This window comes from Lontra canadensis, unplaced genomic scaffold (genome assembly GCF_010015895.1).
Source record: "Lontra canadensis isolate GAN:19392208 unplaced genomic scaffold, GSC_riverotter_1.0 scaffold60, whole genome shotgun sequence".
NCBI lineage: Eukaryota > Metazoa > Chordata > Mammalia > Carnivora > Mustelidae > Lontra > Lontra canadensis.
Window position 1 is genome coordinate 10,418,143 of NW_022631054.1, and position 7,465 is coordinate 10,425,607.

The window sequence follows — 7,465 nt, forward strand, 5'->3', positions numbered from 1 at the left end:
ATATATACAATGGAATATTATTCAGCCATTAAAAAGAAGGAAATTCTGTCTTTTGTGACAACATGGGTGAACCTGAAGGACATGATGCTATGTGATATAGGTCTGATGGAGAAAGACAAATACTGGGTCACTTTGATGTGGAATATACAAAAGAAAAGTCTGAACTCAAGAGAGTAGAGGAGAGGTTGGTCAAAGGGTACAGACTTGTAGTTAAAAGCTGAAGAAGTTCAAGATCTAATGTACGGCCTGGTGATGGCTGCTAATAATGCTGAAATTACTGAAATTTGCTAAGGCAGTAGGTCTTAAGGATTCTCACCTACACAAAAAGGTGACCACGTGAGGTGATAGATGTGTTAATCACCTTGATTGCAGTGGTCATTTCACAAAGTATACACACATCAAATCATCGTGTTGTACACTTTGAATAGATTCGAGTTTGCCAACTAACTTGCATAAAACTGGGGAAAATTTTAAAAAAGATTTTCCTTAAAGAAAAAAAAAAAAAGGGAAAGAAGGAAGGATGGCGGGAAGGGAGAGAGAGAAAGAAGGAATCATTCCCCCCCCGCCCCCGCCCCCCGCATCCCCCCCATGGCTCTGTCTCCAGATGCTAGCTAATTTTTAACCGAACCCACCCCAGGCCCCTCTGCCTCATCGGCCTTGCGTTCTGCCCATCCTTCCATCCCTTGCACGATGTGTGCAGTCGCCCAGGGCCAGGGCGGTAGTCTGGGGACCTCCAGCGCACCAGGCAGGGAGCGGACGTGCCCCAAGACTTCAGGGCCAGTAACCAGCAGGCCCAACCCAGACCATGTCTCCTCGGCAGGCCGCGTCCGTCTGTCTGGAGGAGGAGGGCACCCCCTCGGGCAGGGCAGGCACGCAGGGGTGAAGGTGGAGGGCTCAGGAAACATATCCCCCAAGAAATGAACCATTTCGAATGTTTCGACCCCCTCCTCCCCATGAGGGGCCAGGACCCCCGACAGTCCACCTGAAGACCGTCGGACCTCCTGCTCGCTTTTTTTGCCCCAGGACTTTTGCCCCTGCGTCGGAAGGGCCAGACTCACCATAACTGGCTCCAGAGCGCGGGCAGAGAGCGTGCGGTCGTGAGCCAGGGCGAAGCAGCTCTGGGAGGCCGGGCGCAGGGCCTGGCTTCATATAGGGCCCTGCCGGATGCGCGCGGCTCACAGATTCGCGCCTTCCGTCGGCCACGCCCTTCAGGGCGGAGCCCGGGCACCCATCCCGCCACCTGTGCAGCCGCAACAGGACAGCGGCTGATCGCGTTACCTGCGAGGCGCCTCTGGAGGTCGTCGCAGTCGTTTCCCGACTGTTCTCACTGGGCGAGGGAGTGATGCGCACGCATTAGCCCATTCGTCCCCAAGACGCTGCCGTGAGGTGGATTTTGTCATTGGCATTTTACTATGTGAAAAGTGAAGCTCAGAGAGGTTAAGTCATTCGCTGGGATTAAAAAGAAAATCGACCGCGGAGATCAGAACTAGATTTAAACTCAAATGGCTTTGCGAGTGTAGTCTGTCCCGAAACAGACGAGGCTTCAACCCTAAATCCAATCAGCCACTGAGTTCTGAGTCCACCTCTTTGGGGCAAATTTAATCAAATTAATGGACAGAGGAAAGCTCTAGATTCGGTCAGGTCACCTAGAAATGATAATGGTAATTCTTGATGCCCTTCTTCTCCCTTCCCCCACTCCTCAGGTCCCGAGACTGTTTCACCCCCGTAAAGGCACTCACGCCTGGGGTTGCAGGAGTGACTTCGACCTCCTCTGGACTCTGCTCCAGGTCTCCGTTGGGTCCCCACCACCGATGGCCCAGCCGTCACCAACTAGCCTTGGGGCTTTAGCGATTCCCAGAAAGTCCCGCCCGAGAGCCAACCTCTCTCCAGCCTCGGGTCTCTAAAATTTTTAACGCAAGTCGCCTACGCCCCTTTGCCTGGGGCCTGAGTGGGTTGAGAGGTGAGGGGAGACGGGCCTCAGGGACTCCCAGACCCTGGCTCCGGCTCTCAGCGTCTAGAAGGCCTCGCTGAGGAGCTGCCATCATGGGATAAATTTATAATCCATATTGGTTTCTCGCTCCCACCGTTCCATCTCCCGGCAAGTATTCACCTGCTTTCTCCCTACTAATGTTTTTATGTGCTTTTAAATTCATTTAAATGGGGGCGCCTGGGTGGCTCAGGCGGTTAAGTGTCTGCCTTCGGCTCAGGTCATGATCGCCGGGTCCTGGGATCCAGCCCCGGTTCTGTATCGCGCGCCCTGCCCAGCGGGGAGCCGGCTTCTCCCTCTCCCTCTGCTTCTCCCCCTGGTTGTGCTTTCTTTCTATCCAATAAATAAATAAAATGTTAAAAAAAATTTCATGTAAGTGTCATTATCCACCATTTATTTCGAAATTTACCTCTTTTCACTGGATGTTATGTCTTGACAACCATTCATGTGGTTAGGGAATCAGTCTTTTAACTGCTGCTTTTGTCGCCTTGTATGAACAGAGAAATGAGGAGGGGCCGCTGAGATGTCTCAGGGTCCCCAGGAGAGACCGGCTTTTCTGATTTTTTTTTTTTTTAAGATTTTATTTATTTATTTGTCAGAGAGAGAGGAGCGAAAGCGAGCACAGGCAGAGAGAGTGGCAGGCAGAGGCAGAGGGAGAAGCAGGCTCCCTGCCAAGCAAGGAGCCCGATGTGGGACTCGATCCCAGGATACTGGGATCATGACCTGAGCTGAAGGCAGCTGCTTAACCAACTGAGCCACCCAGGCGTCCTTTTTTTTTTTTTTAAAGATTTTATTTATTTACTTGACAGAGACAGAGAGATCACAAGTAGTCAGAGACGCAGGCAGAGAGAGAGGAGGAAGCAGGCTCCCTGCTGAGCAGAGAGCCCGATGCGGGGCCCAATCCCAGGACCCTGAGATCATGACCTGAGCCGAAAGGCAGAGGCTTTAACCCACTGAGCCACCCAGGTTCTTCCCTCACCCCCCGCCCCCCCGCCCCCGCCCCGGCTTTTCTGATTTTGAAGCAAGGCAAGTAGGGAAGCTTTTAGCGCCACCACACCACCAGGGTAAAGGAAAGTCGGTTCCTCTGCAGATTACTGTTGAAGAAGTTGGGAAATGACCTTTAAATAAGGAAGGTCAGTCGTCTTTCGCAAATGCATGCAAAGTCAAGGGCCCAAGCCCCTCAACAACAGTGCTGCTGATTGAATTTGTATCGATCTATTAAAGGAGTACAGTAAATAGTTTGAAGAAATTAGTCTTTCGTACTCTGGATCTTAATCTCTTAAACCTCTGAGGGGGAAAAAAAAAAAAAGGATGGGGCAAGTGAAAAAAATAAATTGGACTAGAATGTGTTCTAAAACTTTGGTTAAAAGGTAAACATCACACTCTAATAAAAATTTAGAACTTCAGGGCGCCTGGGTGGCTCAGTTGGTTGAGCAACTGCCTTAGGCTCAGGTCATGATCCTGGAGTCCTGGGATGGATACCTGTTCAGCAGGGGGTCGGCTTCTCCCTCCAACCCTCCACCCCCCCCCCCATGCTGTCTCTCTCAAATAAATAAATAAAATCTTTTTTTTTTTTTAAATTTAGAACTTCGTGTAAATAACTATGTAAACAACTAGGTTATTGAAAGAATTTTATTTTGTTTAAAGATTTTATTTGACAGAGGGAGAGTGTGCATGTGCACCAGCAGGGGGAGCTGCAGGGGGAGGGGAGAAGGAGAGAGAGAGAGAGAAGCAGGCTCCCTGTGGACCACAGAGACCGATGTGGGGCTCTGTCCCAGGATGCCAGGGTCATGACCTCAGTGGAAGGAAGCTGCTTAACCAATTGAACCACCCAGGCACCCCTGGTATTTAGAAACATTAAAAAAAAAAAAAAAAAAAAGATTTCACCTATTTATTTGACAGAGAGAGCCAAAGCGAAAGAGGGAATACAAACTTGGGGAGTGGGAGAGGGAGAAGCAGGCCTGTTGCTGAGCAGGGAGCCTGAAGCGGGGCTCCATCCGAGAACCTTGGGATCATGACCTGAGCCGAAGGCAGACACTTAATGACTGAGCCACCCAGGCGCCCCTGGAAGCATTTTAAATAGCATTCATCTAATTCCTTTGTCTGAAGAGTGTGTTTGGTAAAAGAAAAGCCTTTGATTGGTGGCATCCATGTCACTGCTGGGATGGAGATACAGAATGAAGACGTGCAAGTTGACAGCAAGTCAACAATTACTAGTCATAAAAAAGGTTTTAAGGAACTCTTTTGTATCAAGACTTTTTTATTAAGTAGGCTCTGAACCCAGTGTGAGGCTTGAACTCACAACCCTGAGATCAAGAGTCACATGCTCTACCGACTGAGCTAGCCAGGTGCCTCTGTACTAAGACTTTTAACTGATATTCAGAAAGTAAATGAAATCAAGGAAATTGAAATTTCATCAATATTAATTAATACACTTAAGGTAAACCCTTTGATAAATTGTTTGGGGAGTCTGGGTATTTTTTTTAATTTTTTTTCTCACTATCTAGGAGACTTTTTTTTTTTAAGATTTTATTTATTTATTTGACAGAGAGATCACAAGTAGGCAGAGAGGCAGACAGAGAGAGAGAGGAGGAAGCAGGCTCCTTGCTAAGCAGAGAGCCTGATGCGGGACTCGATTCCGGGACCCTGAGATCATGACCTGAGCTGAAGGCGGAGGCTTAACCCACTGAGCCACCCAGGCACCCTGGGTATTTTTTTTTAAGATTTTATTTATTTATTTGAGAGAGAGCACAAGCAGGGGGCAGGGGCAGAGGAAGAAGCAGGCTCCCCACTGAGCAGGGAGCATGACTCATCAGGACTTGGTCCTGGGACTCCAGGATCATGACCTGAGCCAAAGGTAGTTAGTTGCTCAATGGACTGAGTCACCCAGACACCTAAATCTGGGGTTTAAATGGTGACTGTATGACTTCTAGATTTTACTTATGTGATAAATAAACATGCAAACAGTTTAATTTATCTAAGGCTCTGGATTTGATTTCAATAAAAAGGCTAGATTAAAAGAATCACCTAAATTCCTTAAAATTGCCTTATGAGGCATATAGTATATTATTATTTACACCAATATGTAAGAATTCTAAATGTAAACCCAGGTGTACAATTAAGTTGAATTATAATTTAAATATATAGTACATTTAGATGGAAGCAACCTAAGTGTTCATCAATAGATGAATGGATAAAGAAGATGTGGCATACACCTACAATGGAATATTATTCAGCCATTATTGTAGAACTGTATTTCTCCCTTCAGTTTTTCAGTTTTTGCTTTATATATCTTGACTTAGTATTACATACATAAATGTTTGTAACTGTTCCATTTTCTTCATGTATTAAATATTTTATGAATGCATAACATCCTTCTTTGTCTCTTGTAACCATGGAGCCAACTCAGGCTTGAACTCAGGACCCTGAGATCAGTGCTTGAGAGGAGATTAAGATTGGACACCCAACTGACTGGGTCACCCAGGCATCCCATCTTGATTTAAAGTCTGTTTTGTCTGATAATTAGTTTAGCAACTTCCCCTCCCTCTTGGCTACTATCTGTGTCTGTATCTATTCTGTAACAGAAAAACATCTATCATTTATTGTTTTCTTTTCTTTTTTACTTTTTAAGATTTTATTCATTTATTTGAGAGAGAGAGAAAGTGCACAAGTGGTGGGGGAGGTGCAAAGGGAGAGGGAGAAGCAGACTCTTGGCTGAGCAGGGAGCCTGATATGGGGCTTGATCCCAGGACCCTGGGATTATGACCTGATTTAAGGCAGATTCTTTGTCCACTGAGCCACCCAGGTGCCCCTTTTTGTTTGGTTCTTTCACTTTCAACCTATTTGGGTCTTTGGATCTAAAGTGAGCTTCTTATACACAGTATGTAGTTGGATCATGTGTTTTAAATCCATTCTACTAATCTCTGTCTTTGGAGAGTTTAACACATTTACATTTAATCTAATTACTGACAAGAAGGGATTTAATTCTACCATTTTGCTATTTGTTTTCTATATGCCTCACAGCATTGTTCCCCATGTCACCCCCCCTGCTGCATTTCCTGCACTACCGTCTTCTTTTGTATTTAGTTGATTTTTTAATAGGTTTTCTTTTCTTTCTGGTTTCCTTTTGCATATATTGTATAGGTATTTTCTTTGTGGCTACCATGGGAACTATCCTTAATATCACAAAGCTTTAATGCTCTAATTTGAATTTATACCAGCTTAACTTTAATAGCATATAAAAACTGAGCTCCTGGGCACCTGGGTCACTGGTTCACTCAGCTGGTTAAGCGTCTGCCTTCAGCTCAGGTCATGATCCCAAAGTCCTAGGATTGAGCCCCATGTTGGGCTCTCTGCTCAGCGGGGAGCCTGCTTCTCCCTCTCCCACTCCCCCAACTTGTGTTCCCTCTCTCGCTCTCTTTCTCTGTCAAATAAATAATTAGAATCTTAAAAAAAAAAAAAAGAAGTTATTTAAAAAAAAAAAAAAACTGAGCTCCTAGGCAACTCCATTCTCCTATCAGGAAGAGCTAATGAGAACAATGTTGCCTGAGTTGGGGCATGTTTAAAATTGCTTTCCTACAGCCTTCGTATTACAGGCAAACTGTCTCACAGTATCTCTCTTTTTGTAGGTGCTATTCCACTGTTGTCTTGTACTGAATGTTTATGTCAGGAGCATAATGTTGTACTGATTTTTCTCTTGTTAAATGACTTGGTCTTTCTTCCTAAAATCCATAAGGTTTTGTTTTTTTTTTAATCTTTAAAGTCTAATAATTCTTTTTTTTTTTTTTAAGTCTAGTAATTCTACCTGTCCTGAGTCAATTTCTCCAGGCAGATGTGGTGCTTTTTTTTTTTTTAAGATTTTATTTATTTATTTGACAGAGATCACAAGTAGGCAGAGAGGCAGGCAGAGAGAGAGGAGGAAGCAGACTCCCCGCTGAACAGAGAACCTGATGTGGGGCTCAATCCCAGGACCCTGAGATCATGACCTGAGCTGAAGGCAGAGGCTTAACCCACTGAGCCACCCAGGCACCCCAGATGTGGTGCTTTTAAAATATAATAAAATACATACATTTGGATCCTATTTAATGTCACACCATTTTTTAAAATTAGAATTTAAAAATTAGTTCCACTCCCCTGCTTTTCTTGCTCAGAAACTCCAATTATACATCTGTTGCTCCTCCTTGCCTATATTCTGTATTGATCTCTTTCTGATCTTTTTATTTATTATGTTTGGACTTTCAAACACTTTAAATTTAACTTTCTGATGTTAAAAAAAAAACTTTTTATTTTTGAATAATTTTCTTGGCTCTTTTCATGTATATTCTCTATATCCTCTACTGTATTTGAAGCTAATTTATTCTCCCTTGGACATCCTGTAATTTAATCTTCATTTCTGAGATAATTTTACCTTTTTCAGTCTCTTTCCTGAGCTAATCAAGTCTATTTTACATCATCCTCTGGTTTGGTCCATTTTGTATA

General features: G+C 44.6%; 1 non-coding gene across 1 annotated transcript; it reads right to left on the reverse strand.

Annotated features, from left to right (window-relative positions):
* Window positions 1–4,264: 4,264 nt before the first annotated feature.
* On the reverse strand, window positions 4,265–4,337 carry TRNAK-CUU. Its single transcript has one exon. It is a non-coding gene; the product is annotated as a tRNA-Lys (tRNA).
* Window positions 4,338–7,465: the final 3,128 nt, after the last annotated feature.